At 44.6% G+C, this 25042-nt stretch overlaps 1 protein-coding gene across 6 annotated transcripts in view; it reads right to left on the bottom strand.

Moving 5' to 3' along the window:
• nfyc (nuclear transcription factor Y, gamma) overlaps positions 1 to 17019 on the bottom strand; it is an 80809-nt gene extending 63790 nt beyond the window's left edge. For 2 of the 6 annotated variants that reach the window (XM_055656117.1, XM_055656119.1), the window contains exon 1: positions 16873 to 17019. The gene's annotated coding sequence lies outside the window, so the exon portion shown is untranslated. Of the gene's footprint in view, positions 1 to 2998; positions 3308 to 16872 lie in introns of those variants that run through there. The other 4 variants (XM_055656121.1, XM_055656123.1, XM_055656122.1 and 1 more) reach the window with 3 other exon arrangements.
• Positions 17020 to 25042: the final 8023 nt, after the last annotated feature.

The raw sequence follows: 25042 nt of genomic DNA, 5'->3' as shown, positions 1-25042 counted from the left end.
TTCAGTCACCATCAGTAATAACTGCTATTCTTACCCTTTACATACTGGGTAAAGATATCAATAAAAATGATTACATTTGAAGGAAGGATTCATATTGTAAGAACAGGTAGGAAGAATTAATCAATGTCACACACCCAAAGATTAAAATCTGAAAGCACACTCCATTTTTACAGCATAATAACTTTAATAAGCGTATGTGTATATTCACAATATTTAACGTTATAACATTCAGTGCCTCTATGTACACAATACCAGGAAGAACACACTAGTTAGGCTGTGACCCTGGAAGATCACGCAAGGCAGTTACACTTCAGTACATGGAAAATTCCCCCACCTACTTCAATAAAACAGCATGAATCTTTGCTCCCAAAACACTGATTAACCTGCAATAACTGACAAAACTGGTTTAATATTTGGAAGGAATGGGACCGTTTCAATTGCCCCGGCAAGAAAAGAGATCTGATGTCCAAATCATGACATACTATAGCAACCAATATACATAATACAGAATATTCTACGGAAAAGAATTTAAGTTATCTACTGCAAGTATTGGCACATTTTATCCCTTCTCTTTCTTACAAAGCATTATGTAAAATAAGATAAAATCTGGATTTTTAAAAAATGTTGGAGTAACTCAGCATATCAGGCAGCATCTCCCACAGGACCTGGATAGATAGGTCATGGACCTTGGACATTTTTGGATATTGTTTTTTTACTACAGTTGATTGAAAAACAATGAACACAACTACACCATGCTTTAAACTTCACTTGTATGCGATTTCTGGACACCATCAATATCTCTACATACGGGCCAGCTGACTGTTCACACTACAGAAGGCATTCCTTCAGTACTGTAGGCACTACTAACATGACAACAGTTTTATTTTGCAAAGGTTAATGTATATTTGGTAACATTGCTTGCCGAGCAAGCAATACGAGGTGGGTTCAGCAATTTTGAGTTGGATCAAACAAGGGCACTTGTGTACAACAAAAGGAACACCACTGCTCAAGTAAAAATTGGGAAAGCCAAACTGTTTTCATCCAGAGGCCTGGAGGTTTCTGAGATAAGTTGAAAGATACTTGAACTAATTTGGTACATTCAAGACCATGCCATTAATATTAGTAGATACAGTTGATCCAAAATAATTCATGTTGGGATTAATGATCCATTCTCCATCTTTCCCAAAAAGATTTAACTGCAACACAAGCGGATGTCAGTGAGAATTAGACTGCCATCCAAATCCAACCTAGTAGCATCAACACACAACCAAAGATTATACATTCCTAGATGGCAAAAAGTAGACTTCAAGGATTGCCATTTTAAAATGTACAGCACACTTGCGTTATAGTGGAAGAACCATGGACAACATGCTCCATTGAAGGTCTTTACACTTAAGAAACTTAATGTAAAGTTGACCAAATGGGTCCAAGAGACATTGCTCATAACATCTAACCCTAGACAATGATTGATTTTGTTAATGGGTGGATGAACAATTGAAATTAACTTTTTAAACCATTTGCAACAAAATATGGCAATGTAATTTATTCTGGCTCCGTTCTCACCTTCTCGTGGTGTGCATGAAGCAGATGGCATTGCATCATGCGAGAAACAAAAAAGGACAAACCTGGATTTGTTTTGTGACCGTCACAATTGCCCGTTGTGACCATGTTCCAAAGTTATCACAATGATTTACCACACGCCATGTTATCGATCGCAGTCATTCTGCCAAATTGCAGCCCATTTCAAAATCGTGAGGAAAATTAAAAGAAAAATGGGAAAACCTTGTTGAAATAATTATAAATACTTAACTAGTGCCACAGAATATTTTCATACCCTGGACCGGTTTCCATCCAATGGATTATCACACCCTCTGAAAAGCTATTAAGACAACTGTATCTCAAGGTCACTTTCTTTCAGTTCCAGGCCCAGTTACACCAACATCCAGCACACTTCATCAAACCCCTCATTACAGAAACAAAACTAATTGATATTGTAATGCTTTTCAGATGAGAATCCTAATGGACTTCCGGACAAATTGAAAGGCGAGTGTTTTTTTCCCACTGTCCAAGCTATGTACCCTTCGGAATTTTAGTAGTTACTTTGAGAGGCACTGGCTGACTGAGCTATTCAAGTCAACATTCCAGTGACCTTCATTCACTATTCTCAAGCTAAACAAAAATCCAGGAGGGGGTACTTGACTGCATACCTTCTTTTTTCATGCCATCCATTTAAACTTCAAGTCTCTTCTCTTGCAGATAACTGCTACAACTGTATCCCAATAATAAAGTGAAATCGAAGGATCGGCATCAAAAATCACCACCAATGATTTAACATGAATTGTTAAAGGCTACAAGATTTTGGTTGGCGAGAGTACCGAATTTATTAAACAACTTGGTTCACTATTTCAAATTGAATTTAGCATCCAGTGTTGGGACTTTGTGCGAAAAAACAGCTGAACTTGGCACTCTTGTCTGCACACACTTTACAATTTTATCCAACCGAATGCAAGCACAGGAGCGACATAAACTACTTTTAAAGCAATTTTAGTTGGGAAACCCAATCGGATTCTTTGGAGGCAGAGGGAGGAAATAAGTTTTCAAAAGTAAGCCACAGGCAACTTATTCTCCCACCCAAACAAGTGGACTTCGATACTGTTTAATGCTGGGTTTTTTACACTATAAATAAATGAGATCAAAGTAAAATTCTTCCAAAGAGAACTTGGTGAAAACAAACATTTGTACTTCTCCTTTAATAATCAGTGTCTATTCACTGGTCATTCCAGAGGGCTGAATCAAAATCTTCGATTCTTTAGATCAGGTTTGCAAAGAAAAAAGGAACGCTGAAGGACACCGCAAAAATGTTTGCATGGAGTAATATACAAGTGGGATCGTTTTCCTTTTCATCGCGGGATTTTTCGGAGGGAAATCCGCCACCATGCAGAACCTGCCGCAATTTCTATTAACTCAATCTGACAGAAGAAAAAAATGTGAAACTTACCCTAAGGTCCAGGCTTACGGTATGATTTTCCCTCTGCTGCTCCGGAGGGAGGGGGTGGGAAAGGAGCAATGGAAGACTCTCCTCGGCTCCGAAAAAGGAGGCCAACAATCAAAAGCGCCTCCAATTCAGAGAATCCCAAAGGAAGCTCCAGTACAATGCAGGCAGGACACATTGCAGAGGGTAAACCTTGCTGTTCTGAACCCCGTAAAGCAACGCAATCGCCATTTTTCTTTGTCTTTCACTTGACCCCTGTCTCAGTGATAAACTCTCTACAACAAACCTGCAGCCTTTCCCCCACTGGCAAGTGAAAGCTGAAACTCAGCCCAACCTGCTGCCGCCCGCTGGCCCGCCCCCTGCGCACGCCCGCCTCCCCATTGGGCCACGGCCGCAGCCTTCCCCCCGAACGCGCACCCCGATTGGACGAGCGCGACATCAATCAGGTGGCGATTTGACACTTCCGGCTTCAGGTTCGGTTGCCCTGCACTAGGGGTCAGAGGAGTAGGAGAGGCCTGGACACACAGCGCGACCAACAAAAGCATTTTATGTACAAAAATAACACGTATGCTTGTAACAAAGCTCGCGGAGTTTTGCAATGCAACCAATCCGTAAGCATTGGTCTTATTTGCCGATGCATTTATACGCTTGCCCTTGGGAGTATCTTTTGGTGTACAGGCTTGGATCGCAGTGCCCACCCCGCCTTCCAACCTTGCTTTGTTTTTCTTCGATTTAATAGCAATGCGGCTTTATTTCTGCAAACTTTCCGCCGCTTTTCCTTTCACTAAAACACGTCCCGCCCCAGCAGCGTCGCCATAGGTCTGAACCGTCCGGCAAACATTCCATTCGAACAACGCCGTGCTCCATTGGCCAAAGCGCACTGTCGATCACGCCAACAATTGGCGTCATTCCGAAGAATCCTTTCCATTGACAATTGCAGTCAGATTCCTTCCCAAATGTCCAGCAAGACTCTCAAAGTTAGCGTTCCTCGAATCTAAACTTATCCTGCAAAGTTTGGGCAAATCTCGAGCATTGCCCAAACAGTGTGCTCTGCAACACAAGTGATTAATCTTAGCCTACACTTTGCGGTTGACTTCCTGAATGCATATTTGAGCAACAGTCAACACCAGCATCAGGGCCAAATCGGACAACTACAGGCACCATTCCAGCACCTATAATGCACATTCCAAGATGCCTCGTGAAAAATTTCAGACTAAATCCACAAGATAGTGCGGTCATAATTAAAAGTTTGATCACAAGATATGGATTTTAAGGCATGCATTAAAGTAAGAAAGTGAGAAGAGAATTGGAAAGATGTGGATTAGGATTTTTTTGGGCACAATTCTGCATTCAGGTAGAATTATTATATTTCAGATAGGCACTTAAAACTGGAAAGGAATGGAAAGATAAGATCCTAGTGTGTGCAAGTGGCATTTGTGATGAGCAAAGATGTTGGTATGGCCGTGGTGGGCCAAAGGGTTGTTTCTGTGCTGTATGAATGCGATCCAATTTTAAACACTAGTGGTTTAGCAGCTACTGGACGGGTGGAGTAGAGCAATAAAGATAATAAGAGATGAGGAAGAAATTGAACAGATCTGGAAGAAGAACTGAGTATTTGAAAAAAACAAAACAATTAAGGCATTATGGTACTGGAAATCAATGTAATTTAAGAATTTTAGATTACCTCTGTCCTGCAGAGTGGACCAAGGAAAGGTTTAGAGGGATATGGCCCAAACGCAGGCAGGTGGGACTATGCAGATGAGGCATCTTGACTGGCATGGATAAGTTGGGCCAAAGGGCCTGTTTCGATGCTGTATGACTGAGTTAATCCAAGAGGTAATAAAGACATAGTTGAGTATTTCAGCAAGGTTGAGTAATAAAGGCAAGGTTGAGTATTTCAGCACCAGATTAGCAAAGAAAATGACATTTATGGTAATGTGTAGAGTGAATACAGATATTTTTGACCATGTGTGACACCATTCATCTTAATCTTAAGTCCAGAAGGTTGCAAAGAGTCCTCAGTTCATTGGACCTCCAGGGAAAGGAAATGGGGTTGGTACTTTGGGAATAAAAGTTACGATGGAGTCTGAAGATAATGGCCAGTCTTCCCAATAATTTGTTGTTACATGCATTGTAGTGGTGCACAGTCAAGTGTCATAATTTGATATTATCAAGGAAGAGTTGAAAAAAGGTACACAATATGCTTACTTTCGCCAGTAGAAACGTCATAAACAAGTTACAAGTTTATAAAACACTGGTTAGCCCACATTTGGTGTATCGCATGCAGCTCTGCTTGCCACACTATAAGGAGGATGTAACTGTGCTGGAGGGAACAAAAATGAGGTTGACTAGGGTAGTGCCTGGACTGGAGTTGTCAGAGAGATTAGTTCAACTGGGTTTGTTTACCGTGGAGTGGAAAAGGCCAAGGGGTGACCTGATAGAGGTGTACAAAATTATGAGAAGGATAAATAGAGTACATAATAAGAACTTTTTAGAATATATGGAATTTCAACCATGCTGCCCGAGAAGATGGTGGAAGCAGGTATCCCCACAATATTTTGGCTAAGGCATAAAAGGCTAGGGACCAAATGCAGGTAAATGGCTATAACATACCAGGCTCATATCTTTGAGATATGAGAGGGACACCTAGAGGAAACCCACCCCATCACAGAGAGAACATGTAAACTCCACAAGGACAGCAGTAGTCAGAGTGCTCCCAGTCTGGAACTGTGAGGGAGCTATACAGGTCTGTACAGGTACAGACCTGTATCTGTTCATCCCATGCCAGCCTGAAAATTATCCATTTACCTGAAACATTTACCTGTGATAATGAGGAACTGAGGATCCTAGTTTACCAAAGATAGATACAAAATGCTGGAGTAACTCGGTGGGTCAGACAGCATCGCTGGAAAACATGGATAGGTAGCATGTAAAATGGATAGGTCTGAAGAAGGATCCCAACCCAAAACATTACCTATCCATGTTCTCCCAAGATCAGGCTGAGTTACTCTAGCATTTTGTCTTTCTTTGTTTACCCAAAATATGTTTTCTGTTACTTAGATAATACTCTGCCCAAACCAATATATTACCCCTATACCACGAGTGGAATTTTCTTTTGAAACAGCTTACAGAAACCTTCCAGAAATTCAAATCCACTATTTCTAGTTCCCCTTGGTTCACCTTGTTCATTACATTCTCAAATAACTAATTAATTGGTCAAACGTCATTTCCCTTACATAAAACTATGCTGACACACTTCATTGTATTATGATTTTCTAAATGTCCTGCAGCTAACTAATAAAAATGCATTCCAGCATTTTCCCCAATCATACCAGATTGTAAAGAGGCTTTTCAAACCAGTCAGGACCAGCTCTGTGCAAGAGTAATCCAATATTTCTATTCCCCTCTTCCCTGCAAGTTCTTTCCTTTCAGATAGTTATGCAGCTCCCTTCTGACCGCACAACTGAATCTGCATTGGCTATCATCCAGTCAGTGGATTCTATACACTAACCACTTGCCGTGTAAATATGAACTCCATGTCACTATCAGTCTTTTGTCAAATACCTTGATTCCACACCTCCTCATTCCTGACCCTCCATAAATACACAGTATCACTATTCACAACCTCTCCTGTTCCAGCGAGAAAAAAACATTTCCAAACTATTAATATCACTGAAGTCTCTTACCCCATAATAATTTTGGTCAAACTTTTCTTCACCTTCTCTACAATAAGAGTCATACAGCATGGAAATAGGCTCTTTACCTCGATTTTTCCATGATGACCAATATGCCTCCTGCACTCCAAGGAACAAAGTCCTAGCCTGCCCAATCACCCCCTATTATTCAGGCTCTCAAGTCCTGACAGCATCCTCATAAATCTTCACTGCACCTTTCCCAGCTTCATGCATCTTTCTTATAGCATCCAATCTTGATTATGATCAGAACCGAGCACAATGGTCAAAGTAGGTTATATCATGAAGATACAAGAAACTGGGGATGATGGAATCTTGAGCAAATTAAATAAAACGGCTGAAGGAACACTGCTCCTCAGGCCGTATCTGTATGGAGAAATGGATAGATGACGTAAGTCTGAAGAAGGATCCCGACCCAAAACATCGCCTGTCCATTTCCCGCCACAGATGCTGCCTGGCCCGCTGTGCTCCGCTAACAGTTTTGTTTCGCTCAGTGTTGTATCATGACCCCCCTGCTCTTAATATATCAGTGCCCTCCATAATATTTGGGAGAAAGACCCATCATTTATTTATTTGCCTCTGTACTCCATAATTTGAGATTTATAATAGAAAAAAAAAAAAATCACATGTGGTTAAAGTGCACATTGTCAAATTTTATTAAAGGTTATTTTTATACATTTTGGTTTCACCATGTAGAAATTACAGCTGTGTTTATACATAGTCCCCCCCATTTCAGGGCATCATAATGTTTGGAACACATGGCTTCACAGGCGTATGTAATTGCTCAGGTGTGTTTATTTCCCACCATAATGCAGATATAAGAGAGCTCTTAGCACCTAGCCTTTCCTCCAGTCTTTCCATCACCTTTGGAAACTTGTATTGCTGTTTATCAACATGAGGACCAAAATTGTGCCAATGAAAGTCAAAGAAGCCATTATGTGACTGAGAAATAAGAATAAAACTGTTAGAGACATCAGCTAAACCATAGGCTTACCAAAATCAACTGTTTGGATCATTAAGAAGAAAGAGAGCACTGGTGAGCTTACTAATCACAAAGGGACTGGCAGGCCAAGGAAGACTCCACAGCTGATGACAGAAGAATTTTCTCTATAACATATAGAAAAATTCCCAAACACATGTCCAACAGATCAGAAACACTCTTCAGGTGTGGATTTGTCACTGTCCGCAGAAGACTTCATGAACAGAAATATAGAGGTTACAAGATGCAAACCACTGGTTAGCTGCAAAAATAGGATGGCCAGGTTACAGTTTGCCAAGTACTTAAAAGAGTTCTGGAAAAAGGTCTTGTGGACAGATGAGACGAAGATTAACTTATATCAGAGTGATGGCACAAGCAAAGTATGGAGGATAGATCCAAAGCATACCACTTCATCTGTGAAACACAGTGGTGGGGGTGTTATGGCCTGGGCATGTATGGCTGCTGAAGGTACTGACTTACTTATCTTCATTTATGATAGAACTGCTGATGGTAGTAGCATAATGAATTCTGAAGTGTATAGACACATCCTATCTGCTCAAGTTCAAGCAAATGCCTCAAAACTCATTGGCCGGCGGTTCATTCTATGGCAAGACAATGATCCCAAACATACTGCTAAATCAACAAAGGAGTTTTTCAAAGCTAAAAAATGGTAAATTCTTGAGTGGGCAAGTCAATCACCCGATCTGAACCCAATTGAGCATGCCTTTTATATGCTGAAGAGAAAACTGAAGGGGACTAGCCCCCAAAATAAGCATTAGCTAAAGATGGCTGCAATACAGGCCTGGCAGAGCATCACCAAAGAAGACACCCAGCAACTGGTGATGTCCATGAATCACAGACTTCAAGCAGTCATTGCATGCAAAGGATAAGCAACAAAATACTAAACATGACTACTTTCATTTACATGACATTGCTGTGTCCCAAACATTATGGTGCCCTGAAATGGGGGGGGACTATGTACAAACACTGCTGTAATTTCTACATGGTGAAACCAAAATGTAGAAAAATGACCTTTATTAAAATCTGACAATGTGCACTTTAACCACATGTGATTTTTTTTCTATTACAATCTCAAATTGTGGAGTACAGAGGCGCATTATGGAGGGCACTATATATATATATATCCTCATGCCTTCAGCCTTTTATGTTTCCCTCAGGATTATTACAGTCTTCTCCAAAAGTTCAACACCATCTGAGTAATTAAAAATAGTTATTTTCACAACCAACTGTAAATCAGTTGCTTTAACAAAGGCAATGGCCCAAGTATTGACCTACTGTACACTTCCTTCCATTAGAATGAAACAATTTTTCAATAAAGCGCCTGGGCATGATCACATTGAATGGCGGTGCTGGCTCGAAGGGCTGAATGGCCTACTCCCGCACCTATTGTCTATTGCCTCCTGTTGCTTTATTAATTTTCTTTCCACATTGCTCACCCTTGTTTATTCATTGGCTTTCAATCTTGATTAGAAGCCTATTTAATAGTAAAGCTTCTTTTAGAAGTTCATACTTATTGATATCAACTACATTTTCCTGTTTCTGAAACTTCAGAACTCAGAACTGAATACTCATTAGAGTAGGATGTCCTCATCTTTCTCCGAAACTACAACCTGCTCATTTGTGTCTACCTGGCAGTCGAAAGTTTCTTCTCTGGCGATAGACCTATAAAATGCTGGACTAGCTCAGCAGGTCAGGCAGCATCTATGGAGAAAATGACAAGATGACGCTTCGGGTCAAGACGCTTCTTCAGACCCAGTCAAGAGGAATAGGTGACTTTTCACCTATTCCTTTTCTCCAGATGATGCTGCCCAACCTGCTGAGTTAGTCTGGCATTTTGTGTCTATCATTGGTATAAATCAGCATCTGCAGTTCCTTCCTACACGTTCCTTCACTGGCTGCAGTCTCGAGTTGTGAGGTGACCACTCCTCATAGAAACTGTCCATGAAACACTCAGCCTCATGGATGTACCACAATGAGGTCAACTGTTGGACCATAATAAGGTCAATGCCAAAATCCAGCTGGTAAACATCCTGCAACAAGGGGTTACAGCAATGGAGATGCTCCTGTTTCTTCTCCATTTATTTGAACAAATAAAAAAAAATGTATCCGTCTCGAGAGAGAACTAAGATTACTTTTTTTTTTTGCTTAAACCAGTTGCTTGTGTTAACTCCCAGGGCTCCAACCCCTAGGTATCCTTTATTCCATATGGATCTGACTCCCATGGTCCCATTTACGGAGTTATTCTGCTTTCTGAGTTCTTTCCAGAGAAAGAAAATTCAGAATATAGAAGATACACCCAAGGCGTTGGAGTAACTCAGCAGAACAGGCAGCATCTCTGGATAGAAGGAATGGGTGACATTTTGGGTCAAGGTCCTTCTTCAGTCTGACAGTCAGGAGAGAGGAAGACCAGAGATAAGGAAGTGTACAGTGTGAAAAGGAGACATAAAAGAGGACGAAATTCAAGGAAAATGTAGAATAGATCATTGTTAGCTAATGGAAGTGACAACAAAGCATACAAAGGTAAAATTTAATCAGGACAGTGAGACTGGTCGGAGAACTAGAATGGGGGAGTGATGGAGAGAGAGGGACAGCAAGTGTTACTTGAAGTTAGAGAAGTCAATATTGCCGAATCAAGCTGAATATGAGGTGCTGCTCCTCCAATTTGTGTTGGGTCTCACGCGGAAAGTGGAGGCAGTCCAAGACAGAAAGGTCAGTATGGGAATGGGAGGGGGAGTTAAAGTGTTTAGCAATCGGGAGATCATGTTGTTTTCTGTGGACTGAGTGGAGGTGTTCAGTGAAACGACCACTGAATATAGAACAGTATAGCACAAAAACAGCTCCTCAGCCCACAATGTATGTGCCGTACATGATGCCAAGACTATCACTGACCTACATGCACATAATCCACATCCCTCCACTCCCTGCATAACCTTATGCATATTTAAAATTCTCATAAATGCCACTATCGTACCTGCCATCACCACCACCCCTGGCAGCATGCTCCAGGCACTCACTAAAATATGTTAAAAAACTTGTCTCGCACGTCTCCTTCAAACTTTGCCCTACATAGCCTGAAAACTATGAGCTCTTTCTTTGATTTTTCCATCCTGGGAAAAAGGTTCCGACTGTCTACCATATCTATGCCTCTCATAATTTTATATACATCTATCAGGTCTCTGCACAACCTCCAGCGTTCCAGAGAAAATAAATTCAAGCCTGTCCAACCTTTCCCTGTAGCTAATACCTCCTAATCCAGGCATCATTCTGGTGAACCTTTGCACTCTTTACAAAGCCTCGAGTTATCCTTCCTCTAATAGGGTGACCACAACTGCATGCAATACTCCAATCCTCCCCCACCCTCAACTTCATCCAGGTACCCCAGCAATCCTTCTAAATGAAACAGAGGTTTACATGTACCTCCTCTAACTTAATCTGGTGTTCCTGATATGAGCTCCTGTACATCGACGAGACCAAGTATAGAATCGGAGATTGTTTCGCCGAACGCTTACACTTAGTCCACCAAGGCCTACTGGATCTCCCTGGTGCTAATTACTAAATCCCTTCCCATTCTGATCTTACTACCCTGGGCTTCCTCCATCGCCAGAATGAGGCCACACGCAAATTGGACGAACAGCATCTCATATTCCACTTGGGCAGCATGATGTATATTCCTGTCCTCATTGGCAATGAAGCCTAATCAATACACAGGTGAATGAGACAAGGTTGAAGGGTTATAGCATAGACTTCAGCCACAATGACAAGTGAATAATTCAGCACAACCAACGCTCGACATCCCAACCATTACTGAAGACCGTCCACCAAATTTGATTTACATGATGTCCAGAAAAATCTGAGCAAGCTGCATTTGGTAATAGTAATGATGATTTTTTTTTGGATCCTCATAGAATTCTAGCTGGAGATATGGAGACTTGTTATCTACAGCCACAATGCCAAGCTTTTCAAGCATCTAAACAATGACGTGGAAAAGGCTAGTGCCAGGAAAACAATCCAAGGACTGAAGCAAGTTGACAAAGTGTCAACAATATTATCAAGTACCATATTCATAAAATGCTGCAATGCTGTTGATTGTGTTTTGCCAGGACTGTATGGCTCCACATCTCAATTCAGCAACCATGGGCAAGAAAACCCAAACACTACAAGGTAACTGCGAGATATTAAGGCAGCACTTGAGGGAAACCTCTCCATTGTCATACGAATCGTAAAGGAAGATGTTTTTGGTCTGTGCACACGAATCATCTCAATTTCAGGACATTAACACAAGAGTCTCATTCTTTGTGTCCAAGGCCAACCATTTATTTTTACTAATAGTTTCAATAACTTTCTCCATAACTGGGGAGAGCAATGTCCACTTGTGACAGCGGGAGAGCATTTCCTCTATACAAAACTGTTGTTGCCAGCGAACAATTAGAACATTTGAATCAGATAGATAATCATATAGCCAAACAGCTGAATTTGTGTTTAAGAGGGAACCAGATGCTGGAGAACAGGTTACACAAAAAAGCTTGAAAGACTCAGGGTGCAGCAGCATCTATGGAGCGAAGGAAATAGGCAACGTTTCGGGCCGAAAACCCTTCTTCAACACAGCAGCTGAATTTGTGTGCTCTGCGATTCAATTACCCACTATTTTTACATCCATGCTCCATCTCTTCTTCAATGGAAATAGGAGGGATTGATCCAGGCCCCCCAATTTTATACACTCACCAGCCATTACAGTTCAAAAGAAAACAACTCAAACTTTTCCAATATTTTACCATCAACTAACATGTTCCAAAACTGACAACCTTCTCATAAACAAAACATAAAGTGTTGAAATGACTCAGAGGGCCAGGCAGCATCAGTGGAGGGAATGGATAGGCTGTGTTTTGTATCAGGACCCTTCTTCAGACAATATAAAGAAAGATCCCAACCCAAAACATCACCTATCCATTCCCTCCACAGATGCTGCCTGGCCCACTGAGTTACTCCAGCATTTTGTGTTTTGCTCAAGATTCCACCGTCTGCAGTTCCTTGTGTCTTAACTTTCTCATATATACCCTTTGCACTCTCTCTAGTCAATTTTAATATTTCCTGGTGAGCAGAACTGTATTTAATACTTGCATTTTGGCCCCACTCATATTGGCAATCATGTTAGCTTAATCTCCCTGCTCTTAAACTCTACACCTTACCTAAAAATGGAAGGACATTTTGAATAATGCTGGTCCCTACTTTAAGGATCTGCAAAGGTACATTCCAAGATCCTTTTATTCTTCCACATTCAATTACCCTCCTTTGATTGTATATTCTGTGATCTAATTACATCAACAAAATGCATTAAATTCCATTTGCCATTTTTCTGTCCAACTGACCCAAACATCTAAACTTCCTTCCTTAATATCAAGCCCATGGGCACTTTTTTTTTTATCATCTGCCAACTTTTTATCTCATATAAGTCTAATTGATTATATACTACAAAATAAAAAGGAACCAGGCACCAAATTATTTGGCACTTACAGGTCTCAATGATTCAAACCAACAATTGTCAGTGCGACAAGTAGCTAAGAAACACCAACTCAAAGGTCGGAAAGGGAAATAGATTTCACAGTAGCAACAGAAACCAAAAGGGATTCTAGAGACACTGGGCAGAGATGGCTAGAACAACAATGAACATTAATATCCAATTTAAGAGGAGAACAGAGACAGCCACAGACATAGTTTTGCATGTCCTTAAGGACAAGTAGAGGATCTGCAATATCTGGATGAGGCAACACCACCACAAGCAGATCAAACTAAATCCAATAGAAATGTCAGTGTGGCCAATACTAGTACAGCAGCATCACTACATGGATGAGAGATACATGGAATTGCAATTGCTGGAATGTTGGAATGGGACCCTTCTTTAGACAGCCAGATACGAGCAAAACACAGTAGTGTAATCTGAAGGAGGGTCCCGACCTGAAATGTTGTCTGTCCATTCCATCCACAGATGCTGCCTGACCCCCCCCCCCCCCCCCCCCCCCCCCCCGAGTTCCTCCAGCACTTTGGGTTTTACTTCATGATTAAGGGCATCTCCAATCCCGCTCAAGAATCGCAGCCCCATCCAGGACAAAGCAGCCCATTTGATTGGGATCCCATTATCCACATTAAACATTCTTTGTTTGGCTTAGTTGTGTGCACCATCAACAAAACGCACCAAAGTTACTCACTCCAGCTGCTCTAACCACACATATCACACCACTGTGACCTCTACCACCAAAACAGACTAGAGCTTGAAGCTAATGTGATCATAATTGCAGATTCCTCTTCAAGTTGTGTTCAAGAAGCGGAATCTGGGAGTAGTTGACGATGACATTGGGAGTTTTAAAAATAAATTGGATCAATGCAAGATTAGTATAAATGTGTGCTTGATGGTCAGCGCAGACTACTTGCACAGAAGGGCTCATTTCCATGTTGTTGATACATAGACAATAGGTGCAGGAGTAGGCCATTCAATGTGATCATGGCTGATCATTCACAATCAGTACCCCGTTGCTGCCTTCTCTCCATATCCCTTGATTCCTCCAGCCCTAGGAGCTCTATTTAACTCTCTTTTGAATGCATCCATTGAATCGGCCGCCACTGCCTTCTGAAGCAGAGAATTCCACAAATTCACAACTCTGAGATGAGGAAAATGTTTTTGGCCTATGCCTTATTCTTAAACTGTGGCCCCTGGTTCTGGACTCTCCCAACATAAGGAACACGTTTCCTGTAACTAGCATGTCCAATCCCTTAATAATTTTATATGTTTCTATATGAGATCCCCTCTCATCCTAAATTCCAGTGAATATAAGCCCAGTCACTCCAATCTTTCAACATATGACAATCCCGCCATCCCGAGAATTAACCTGGTGAACCTACGTTGCACTCCCTCAATATTAAGAATGTCCTTCCTCAAATTAGGAGACCAAAGCTGCACACAATACTCCAGGTGTGGTCTCACCAGGGCCCTGTACACTGCAGAAGGACCTCTTTGCTCCTATGCTCCTCCTCTAGTTATGAAGGCCAATATGCCATTAGCTTTCTTCACTGCCTGCTGTACCTGCATGCGTATTATCTCTCCAACTCAAATGAAAATGAAAGTTGTTGTGGTATTAGCTGGAAATTTTTGATTGAATGGTGTAGGGAAATTATTAAATCTTCAAACTAGAACAACAGAATCCTTCTTTAAGGTTGCTTCTCAGACTGAAGGCTAGTGACTAGTGGTGTGCCTCAGGGTTCCATTACTGTTTGTCATCTACATCAATGATTTGGTTGAGAACATTCAGGGCAAGATTAGGAAGTTTGCTGATGATACAAAAGTTAGAAGTTTTGAAGATAGTGAAGGTGGTTGTGAAAGATTGCAGCACCATCGGGATCAATTGGCCAGGTGGGCAGAGGAATGGTTGATGGAATTTAATAAAGAAGTGTGAGGTGTTGCATTTTGGGACATTGAACAAGGGCAGGACCTATACAGTAAATGGTAGGCTTCTGGGTAGTGTTGTAGAGCAGATGGATCCAGGAGTACAGGTGCATGGTTCCTTGAAGGTCGAGTCGCAAGTAGATAAGGTGGTCAAAAAAGCTTTTGGCACTTTGGCCTTCATCAGTCAGAGTATTGAGTATAGAAGTTGGGAGGTCATGTTGCAGTTGTATTAGACGTTGGTGAAACCGCATTTAGAATATTGTGTTCAGTTCTGGGCACCATGTTATAGGAAAGATATTGTCAAGCTTGAAAGGGTTCAGAAAAGATTTACGAGGATGTTGCCAGGACTAGAGGGTGTGAGCTATCGGAAGAGGTTGAGCAGGCTGGGTCTCTATTCCATGGAGCGCAGGAGGATGAGGGGAGATCTTATAGAGCAGGAGTTCCCAACCTTTTTCTCCCCGTTTACCCCTGGCAACTTTAATAACATATAACAATGTCATTTCACTTATTTATGAACAACTAATGATGAACAGAACCAGAACCAAACACAGCCAGTCAATGAGAAAAAAAATATGTACAAGTCCAGAATCAAAACATTTACCCCCTGGGTAGGCAAAATTTACCCCCAGGGGGTAACCCTTGTTATAGAGGTATACAAAATTATGATAGGAACAGATCGGGTAGATGCAGTCTTTTGCCCAGAGTAGGGGAATCGAGGACCAGAGGACGTAGGTTCAAGGTGAAGGGGGAAAGATTTAATAGGAATCCGAAGGGTAACATTTTCACACAAAGGGTGGTGGGTGTATGGAACAAGCTGCCAGAGGTGGTAGTTGAGGCTGGGGCTATCCCATTGTTTAAGAAACAGTTAAACAGGTACATGGATAGGACACGTTTGGAGGGATTTGGACCAAGTGGGGCTAGTGTAGCTGGGACATTGGTGGCCAGTGTAGGCGAATTGGGTCGAAGGACCTGTTTCCACACTGTATCACTCTAAGACTCTATTAACATAATTGGTAAATAAATGTGGACAGTACCCAGATAGAGCTCAGACTGACAGATAAGGGTAAAAACGGGGGCCCATATACAGCTAAATGATTTAGAACTGAAATAAAGTGGGTGAGAGTGAAGACTTGCGAAGATCCAACCCAAGTTCCAATAAATCCATGCCCAGCCAGCCCAGCTCCTGGCACCATCTCCATAGGCGTACCCTGAGCCCTGCACCTTTGCATCAACCCAATCCGAGCTGCTGGTAACTGGGAGAGGGGCCGGTTGCAACCCAACTTGATGGCCGCACCGCCCCGCCTCCCGCGCTCGCTGATTGGCGGAAAGGCTAGTGCGCGCCAATAATTGTACAGACGGAGGCCAGTGATTGGCCGGGCTACGCGCCCATCCAGGCCCGGGAGCAGGTTAGTGTGAGGCGCGCGGCTCCCGGGCCGAGGCCGATGGCGTTGAGGCGGCTCTGGCGCCACGGGGAGACGGGGGCTGGGCTGGGCTGGAGCTGGCGGACTGGCAGTGGGAGCCTCTGGTCCCGGGCCGGCGGCCAGGCGCCGGGCAGCTCACGGGGGCTGCGGCCCGCGAACCAATAGCGGCCGTAGCCCTCAGACCAATCACACCTCTGACCCGTGTCCACCAATGAGAGCGGCGGCAGACGCGGGCTCAAGATGGCGCCGCCGCCCAGCACCGCCGTCTCCTCTCTCTCTCCCGCGGGCCCGACCCGCAGCCGCGCCTGGCAGTCCGCAGCCGCCACACTCACCCGCTGCTCCCTGGCCCACCGCCCGAACTCGCCTACTTCCAGCCGGCAGCCGCCGCTCCTCTCTCTGTCACTCGCCTCCCCCCCGCTTGGAAATACCGATCCCAAACAAGATGGCTCCCGCACCGCTTCAGGGAGGAGAGAGCAGCTCATCTCGCGAGAGGTTGCCGGCAACTCCCGCTCTTAAAGGCGTTTGTTGGCGCATTAAAGGGATTGTTTGGCCAAAACTGGGTCATGCACAAGAGGGACGAAGAGCTTACTTTGTATGTCCTCTCATCTGGTCCATTTAGGGGAGTGGCAGTGGACTATTCAGGTTTAGATTAGCTTTATTACTACTGTCATATGTACCGTGATACAGTAAAAGCTGTAGTTTGAAGAAGGGTCTCGACCCTGAAACGTCACCCAAACTTCAATCCAGAGATGCTGCCTGATCCGCTGAGTTACTCCAGCATTTTGTGTCTACCTTCGATTTATACCAGCATCTGCAGTTCTTTCCTACACAATAAAAGTTTTTCCTGCCTCGTAGTACATCGAACAATCCCTGTTCCACGCGTACACTGGCCCTGTCTCTGCTACATTGACGATTACATCGGTGCTACCTCCTGCATGCATGCAGAACTCACGGACTTCGTTAAATTAACTATCAATTTCCATCCTGCACTCGAATTCACTTGGACCATCTCTGACATCTCACTTCCCTTTCTTGTTCTCAACGTCTCTATCACAGGTGATAGACTATCGATTGACGTCTGTTATGAACCCACTGACTGTCGCAGCTATTTAGACTACTTGGCTATTTAGACTACTTCTTCCCACCCTGCCTCCTGCAAAGACTCTATCCCCTACTCCCAATACCTCCGATTATGCCGCATCTGCACCCAAGATGAAGTGTTCCACACCAGTACATCAGAATTGGCCTCGTACTTTAGGGATCGGGGGTTCCCCACTTCCATCATAGATGAGGCCCTCACACGGTCTCCTCTGCATCCCGTAATTCTGCTCTTGCTCCCCCTTGCCACCCAGTCGCAACGGGCAGAGTACCCCTAGTCCTCACTTTTCATCCCCAGCTGTTGCATACAGCACAAAATCCTCTGACATTTTTGCCATTTTGGGTAGCTGTGTCCCAATAATCTTCTGCGCTCTGTGGACGACGCGCGGAAGAGCTCTCCTCTCCGCCTCCATGCAGCTGAGATACCACACAGAGATGCCATACGTTAATATGCTCTCTGTGGTGCAGCGGTAGAAGGTTGTCTGCAGCTGTTGGGGCAGAACAGTCTTTTTTAATGTCCTCAGGAAGAACAGTCGTTGCTGTGCCTTCTTGACCAGCGCAGCGGTGTTGGGGGACCATGTGAGGTCCTCTGAAATGTGAGTGCCCAGAAACTTAAAGCTGGACACTCTCTCCACACTGTCCCAGTAGATGGAGATAGGGGCGTATTCTCCATTATGTGACCTCCTGAAGTCAATAATCAGCTCCTTGGTCTTGGAGGTGTTTAATGACAAGTTGTTACGTGCGCACCAGTCCGCCAGGTTCTGCACCTCCGCTCTTGTTTCATCACCGTTGGTGATCAGCCCAATCACTGTTGTGTCGTCTGCAAACTTCACGATGGTGTTGGTGTCGAATGCAGGAACATAGTCGTGTGCGAAGAGGGAGTAGAGCATGGGGCTTAGTACACAGTACACAGCCCTGTGGTGTGCGGGTGCTCAGGGTGATAGTGGAGGACAGGGGCGGGCCCAGTCTCACGCCAATTGGAATCACGGACTATTCTCCCCTATGTGGAAGTTTGTAAGTGTCCTCGCAGTCATTCAGGAAAATGAAGAAGGTGGAACACAAACAAAATGCTGAGAGCCCTCAGCGGGTTGGGCAGCCTCTGGGGAGGGATCCTAGGTGTATCACCAACACGGCGTGCTCCAACCACATTTACACTTTGGCCGTGTAAGCACACCAACGTCTCTACTTCATCAGAAGGTTATGGTAGTTCGGCATGAATCTTGACGACTCATCAATTTCAGTAAGATTCAGATTTAAACTTTATTGTCATTGTGCAGTGTATAAGTACAGAGACAATGAAATGCAGTTTTGTTGCAGTCACTGCAGAAAGCATCCTGTCGGGATGCATCACAGCTTGGTGTGGGAACTGCCCTGTCCAAGACCGCAGCAAATTGTAGGGTTGTGGACGTAGGCCAGTCCATCACGCAGATCAGAATCAAGGACTATTCTCCCCCTGCCTGTTGGGCAGAAGACACAAAAGCTTGAAAGCACATGACACCAGATTCAAGAACAGCTTCCTCTCCGTGACCGGACTCCTGGTGGACCTCTCGTATGCTAGACATGAATACTAATCTTCTAATCTAATGGAGGAGCTTAGCAGTTTGTGTGCACTCAGCGAACATTGTGCAGCTACAGACCTGTTGGTTTGGGCCCAATGGGTGGTCAGGTAGTTACTGAGCTGCTGCCTGGAAGAAACTACCTTGGCATGATCTGGCCTTGATTTTCTTGCGGCACTGTTTCATTGGGCCCACATAAGAGATAAGTGGGCAAAATTAGAGCACATGGTATTGGGGGGTAGGGTGCTGACATGGATAAAAAATTGGTTGGCAGACAGGAAACAAAGAGTAGGGATTAACGGGTCCCTTTCAGAATGGCAGGCAGTGACGAGTGGGGTACCGCAAGGCTCAGTGCTGGGACCGCAGCTATTTACAATATACATTAATGTTCTAGATGAAGGGAGTCAAAGTAACATTAGCAAATTTGCAGATGACACAAAGCTGGGTGGTAGTGCGAACTGTGAAGAGATGCTATGAGGATGCAGGGAGACTTGGATAATGTTGAGTGCATGGGCAGATGCATGGCAGATGCAGTTTAATGTGGATAAATGTAAGATTATCCACTTTGGTGGCAAAAACAGGAAGGCAGATTATTATCTAAAGGGTCAAGTTGGGAAAAGGGGAAGTACAACAGGATCTGGGGGTCCTTGTTCATCAGTCACTGAACATAAGCAAGCAGGTACAGCAGGCAATGAAGAAAGCGAATGGCATGTTGGCGTTCATAACAAGAGGGGTTGAGTACAGGAGCAAAGAGGTCCTTCTGCAGTTGTACAGGGCCCTAGTGAGACCACACCTGGAGTATCGTGTGCAGTTTTGATCTCCAAATTCGAGGAAGGACTTTCTTGTTATTGAGGGAGTGCAGCGTAGATTCACCGGGTTAATTCCCGGGATTGCGGGACTGTCATATGTTGATAGAATGGAGTGGCTGGGCTTGTATACTCTGCAATTTAGAAGAATGAGAGGGGATCTTATTGAAACATAATACTATTAAGGGATTGGACACGCTAGAGGCAAGAAACATGTTCCCGATGTTGGCAGAATCCAGAACCAGGGGCCACAGTTTAAGAATAAAGAGTGAGCCATTTAGAACGGAGATGAGGAAAAACGTTTTCACACAGTGAGTTAGATATGCCATTTATTGTCACTATACATGTACAATGAAATTAAAAGCTGCTCGTACTCAGTGCATACATATAATTTAGTACAAAAAACAAGAAACAGAAAAACAGAAGGGAGAAGGGGGGGGGAGGGGGATAGGTGCACAATTCTGCGGCGCTACATACATATATACAGATGGAAGTCCGGGTGTTGGGCTGTGAAGTCAGTGCATGTGTGAATTTGAATTAAGAGTAGTTATAATTTTCGGAAAACAACCATTTGTCCTGGATTTGATGCACCTATAGCGCCTTCCAGAGGGCAGCAGGTCAAACAGTCCAAACGCAGGATGGGATTCAGATTCAGATTCAGATTCAGATTCAATTTTAATTGTCATTGTCAGTGTACAGTACAGAGACAACGAAATGCAACGAAACGGGAGCTGTCTTTAATGATATTCTTTGCCCTGCTAAGGCAGCGGGAGGTGTAGATATCCATCAGGGAGGGGAGAGGGCAACCAATGATCTTCTGTGCTGTCCTAGTTACACTCTGAAGCCTCTCCCTGTCTGCCATGGTGCAGCTGCCATACCATGCTGTAATGCAGTATGTCAGCAGGCTCTCGATGGACGAGCGGTAGAAGGTCAGCAGCAGGTTAGAGTCCAGGTTGTGCTTCCCGAGGACCCTCAGGAAGTGCAGCCGCTGCTGAGCCTTCTTGATGACCACTGTCGTGTTGTCTGTCCAGGAGATATCAGCAGCGATATGGACGCCAAGAAACTGGAAGGTGTTGACCCTCTCCACACCACAGAGTTGTGAGTCTTTGGAATTTTCTGCCTCAGAAGGTGGTGGAGGCCGATTTTCTGGATGCTTTCAGGAGAGAGTTAGATAGAGCTGTTAAAGATAGGCAAAGCGGAAATGTACTTCAGTTGCTGCAGATGGTGCCCGGTCCTTCCTGACCAACATGCATGTGAAATTGCAGAACAGCAAGCTTAGCAATCCCACAACCTATGGATCAGGTCAATGCTCTATTGGCCTACCACAGTTTGGTGTGTACAGGGGTGGGCATTCATATCGCTAACAGGAAGAGAAGGCATTGAGATGATCACAATCCTGAGCAGTGCTGAGGCACAATGGGTGAGTGCTGCTGACAAGACTGCAGCCATATTTGGGCAGGTGTGTGGAATGGCTGATCTACAGTATCTCAGCTTCCTCCTGCATAAATGCCCGTCTGATTCACCCAGTCTGTGAATTACCAATTAATGGTGCATCACCACAAGCAGCAGGTAATAACCATCTTCTACAGGAGTTATAGACAATAGGTGCAGGAGTAGGCCATTCGGCCCTTTGAGCCAGCACCGCCATTCAATGTGACCATGGGTGATCATTCCCAATCAGTACCCCGTTCCTGCCTTCTCCCCATATCCCCTGGCTCCGCTATCTTTAAGAGCCCTATCTAGCTCTCTCTTGAAAGTATCCAGAGAACCCTCTGAGGCAGAGAATTCCACAGATTCACAACTCTCATGGACAACAGCCAAGTATATAACTAGTCAGTAATTAGATCTGAAAGGTTACATTTAAGAATATATTAGCATTAAATGGACTTAAACTGGATTTAATAAAAATATCCAAAATCCAATTGTATATAGGGGTGAGATATGTTTAAGCAAACAAGCATGTAGGTATGTGTGTGTGTGTGTGGATACCGTTGACAGCATTGGTTCCACGGGGCATAATTTCCAAGGCAAGTGAGGTTCTGTTTATTGGAGGTTAGGAATTAATTAGGTGGGGTGGAGCGAGGGAGAGTAACGGGCAGAATGATTTTGCAGGGAACAGGCTGAGTCAGCAGTAGGGAAGCAAAGAGGGAAGACGTACGTGTTAGATAAAGAGAGAGAGGGTGGAGGGGCAGAGTGGCAAAGCTCAAGAAAGGGAAAGCCCATCAGAGAGAGTGGGAAGGAGACAGGCAGAGGAAAGGGGAGAATACTGAAAAAAATGGAAGGGTCGGTGAAATTTTAATCAATACTGCTAAATTGATAATATCACTGATTTAATCTATTTTTACTGACTGCATCAGCTACGTTCCAGAGGATTGCTGGGGAGTAAGAATGAAGGATGCAGGGGAGAGAGAGATTGGTGAGACAGAGGAGTAATTATTAATTGCAGAATCAAAGCAGGAAGGAAGCAGAGGATGGTGGGTGTTGGCAAGAGGGTTGAGGAGTAGACTGTGGGGGAGAAACCCCAATGTTTTGTTCAGATGTGTGTGTGAGATGAGACAATACATCCTTGTGTGAGTAGACTGGTTGTTGGCAGATATTGGGCGTATGGAACGAGCTGCCAGAGGAGGTAGTTGGGGCAGGTACTATTGCAACGTTGAAAAAAAGAAACATTTAGACAGATACATGTATAGGATAGCTTTAGAGGGATATGGGCCAAATACAAGTGGGTTGGGCTAGTCTAGATGGGGCATGTGTTCGGTGTGGGCAAGTTGGTCCAAAGGCCCTGTTTCCAAGCTGTATCACTCTATTACTCACGGTGAAAGGTAACTCATGGTCAGGCTGTAAAACACTCAGCAGATGGATAGCACCTGCAGAAAGAGAAACAGTTAAAGTTTCAGATCAAAGGTCTATCTACAGAACTGGGAAAGTGCAAAACAAAAAGTTTTATGTTGCAGAGAACATCAGGGAGGGATGGGTACGACAAAGGGAGTCTCCCTGATAAGGTATGGTCTGCTTTACCGAAGTGATTCCACTGTTTCTGGGGCCGTCTGGTTGATAGATTAATGAGGTCAGTTAAAGGGAGAGCAAACAAACAACATTGTGAAGTGAAGGTCAGAGCAGTTGCTGAATCATAATCGAAAAGCTGGAAATGGCTAGCAGATAAATTAGTCTCCATGGAGAGAGAAATCTTAATATTACAGAAGGATGACCTAAAATAGAATGGACTAGTTCGGATAGAAACAGAAAAAATCACATCTGAAATTGATAAATTTGGTACTGGAAAGCTGCAAGATGCCCAGACAGAAGATGAAGTGCTGACGCAAGGAATGCAGATGCAGGAATCTTGAGCAATTCAAGAGTGTTTTGTCATATGTCCCAACAGAACAACAAAATGCTTACTTGCAGCAGCACAACAGAATATGTATGCATAGTACTCTGTAAACAATATAATATATGAAAAGAAGTTTAGTATATCTATATTATTAAAACTTTGTTCTTGACCGGTTTTGGCCATCTGTGCTGCGGTTTCCGAGAGTACGCCGCCACCTACGGCCGTCATTTTTGGCCACCTCGCTCAGAGCCCCCCTCCGCCGCCTGTGTGCCGAGGAATTTTCCTGTCGATGAAAATTGACGGAGATATTAATCTTTTTACAACATTCCTCATTCTCTCTGCTGCCCCCACTGGAGGGAGGGGGAGGGACTATAAAACCAGGAAGTGGTGTGCCTCAATCAGTCTCTGCAAGTGGTGTGCCTCAATCAGAGCTTTGAATGACACTGACAAATGTCTACAGCACTGTGAGTACCCTTAATTTGGTTTGAAAATGAAAATATGGTTAGAGGTAAAAAAAACTCTGCCTGCAAATGGTTTTTTGGGTTTGGGTTGAAGTAAAAAGGCACTCTCTCTTCCCCCCCCCCTCCCCTCCTCTCCCCCTCTCCCCCTCCTCCCTCCTCCTCTCCCCCTCTCCCCCCCCCCCCCCCCCCCCCCCCTCCCCCCCCCCCCCCTCCCTCCTCTCCCTCTCCTCCTCTCCCCCTCCTCCTCCTCCTCCTCCCCCCTCCTCCTCTCCTCCCCCCCCTCTCCCCTCTCCTCCCCCCTCCTCCTCCTCCCCCCCCTCCTCCTCCTCCCACCTCCTCCCCCCCCTCCTCCTCCCCCCCCCTCCTCCTCTCCCCCCCCTCCCCCCCCCCCCCCCCCTCCTCCCCCCCCTCCCCCCCCCCCCCTCCCCCCCCCTCCTCTCCCCCCCCCCCCCCCCCCCCTCCTCTCCCCCCCCTCTCCTCCTCTCCCCACCCCCCCCTCTTCCTCTCCCCCCCCCTCCTCTCCCCCCCCCCCCCCCCTCCTCCCCTCTCCCCCCCCTCCCATCCCCTCCCCCACCTTATGAGCCCTCCGCAGTCACCACTACGACGGCCAGATGTTCACGCCCTCTCGTCGGGATGATCGGAACTCCGACGTTGGAACAGAACATTCTCAAAGGAGTTTCTGAATCGGCCACTTCTTACTGGAGACCGCGGCTCCCAAAGTCCACTGGCCAAGCTGGGCGGAGATTTAACACTGGCGGCCCTCGGCAATGGGATCCCAGGACTCCGCGATGTTAAAGTCAAAGCTGCCCGCGGCTAGAAGCTCCGCAACCACAGCTCCACAATGTTAAGCAGCAGGCCCAACACTCTGGAGCTTCAACACGGCGATCCCCGCTGCTGAAGCTCTGGTCGGTCTCAGGCAGGAAAGGCCGCGCCAATCCAGATGGTAGACCGCGAGGGGGGGGGGGGGGTGGTGAAGAAGCGACTCGGAGAATCGATGCATCCTCGACCAGGAAGTGACTGAGAAACGGTTTCCCCCTTACCCTCCCCACCTCCCCCACGTAAAAAGACTAAGAAACATCCAAAAACATACTTTTAAACAGACTAAAAGTAACAAAAAGATGGTGCATATGTATGCATGAATGAATGTACGTATGACTATATATATATATATATATATATCATATCATATATATATATATATATATATATATATTCATACGTACATGGGCATTCAAGTTGTCGAACCAGGC

The sequence above is a fragment of the Leucoraja erinacea genome, chromosome 26 (genome assembly GCF_028641065.1).
Source record: "Leucoraja erinacea ecotype New England chromosome 26, Leri_hhj_1, whole genome shotgun sequence".
In the NCBI taxonomy this organism is placed as follows: Eukaryota; Metazoa; Chordata; class Chondrichthyes; order Rajiformes; family Rajidae; genus Leucoraja; species Leucoraja erinaceus.
The sequence above is the reverse complement of the archived record's forward strand: the minus strand, read 5'-3'. Positions and strand labels throughout refer to the sequence as shown.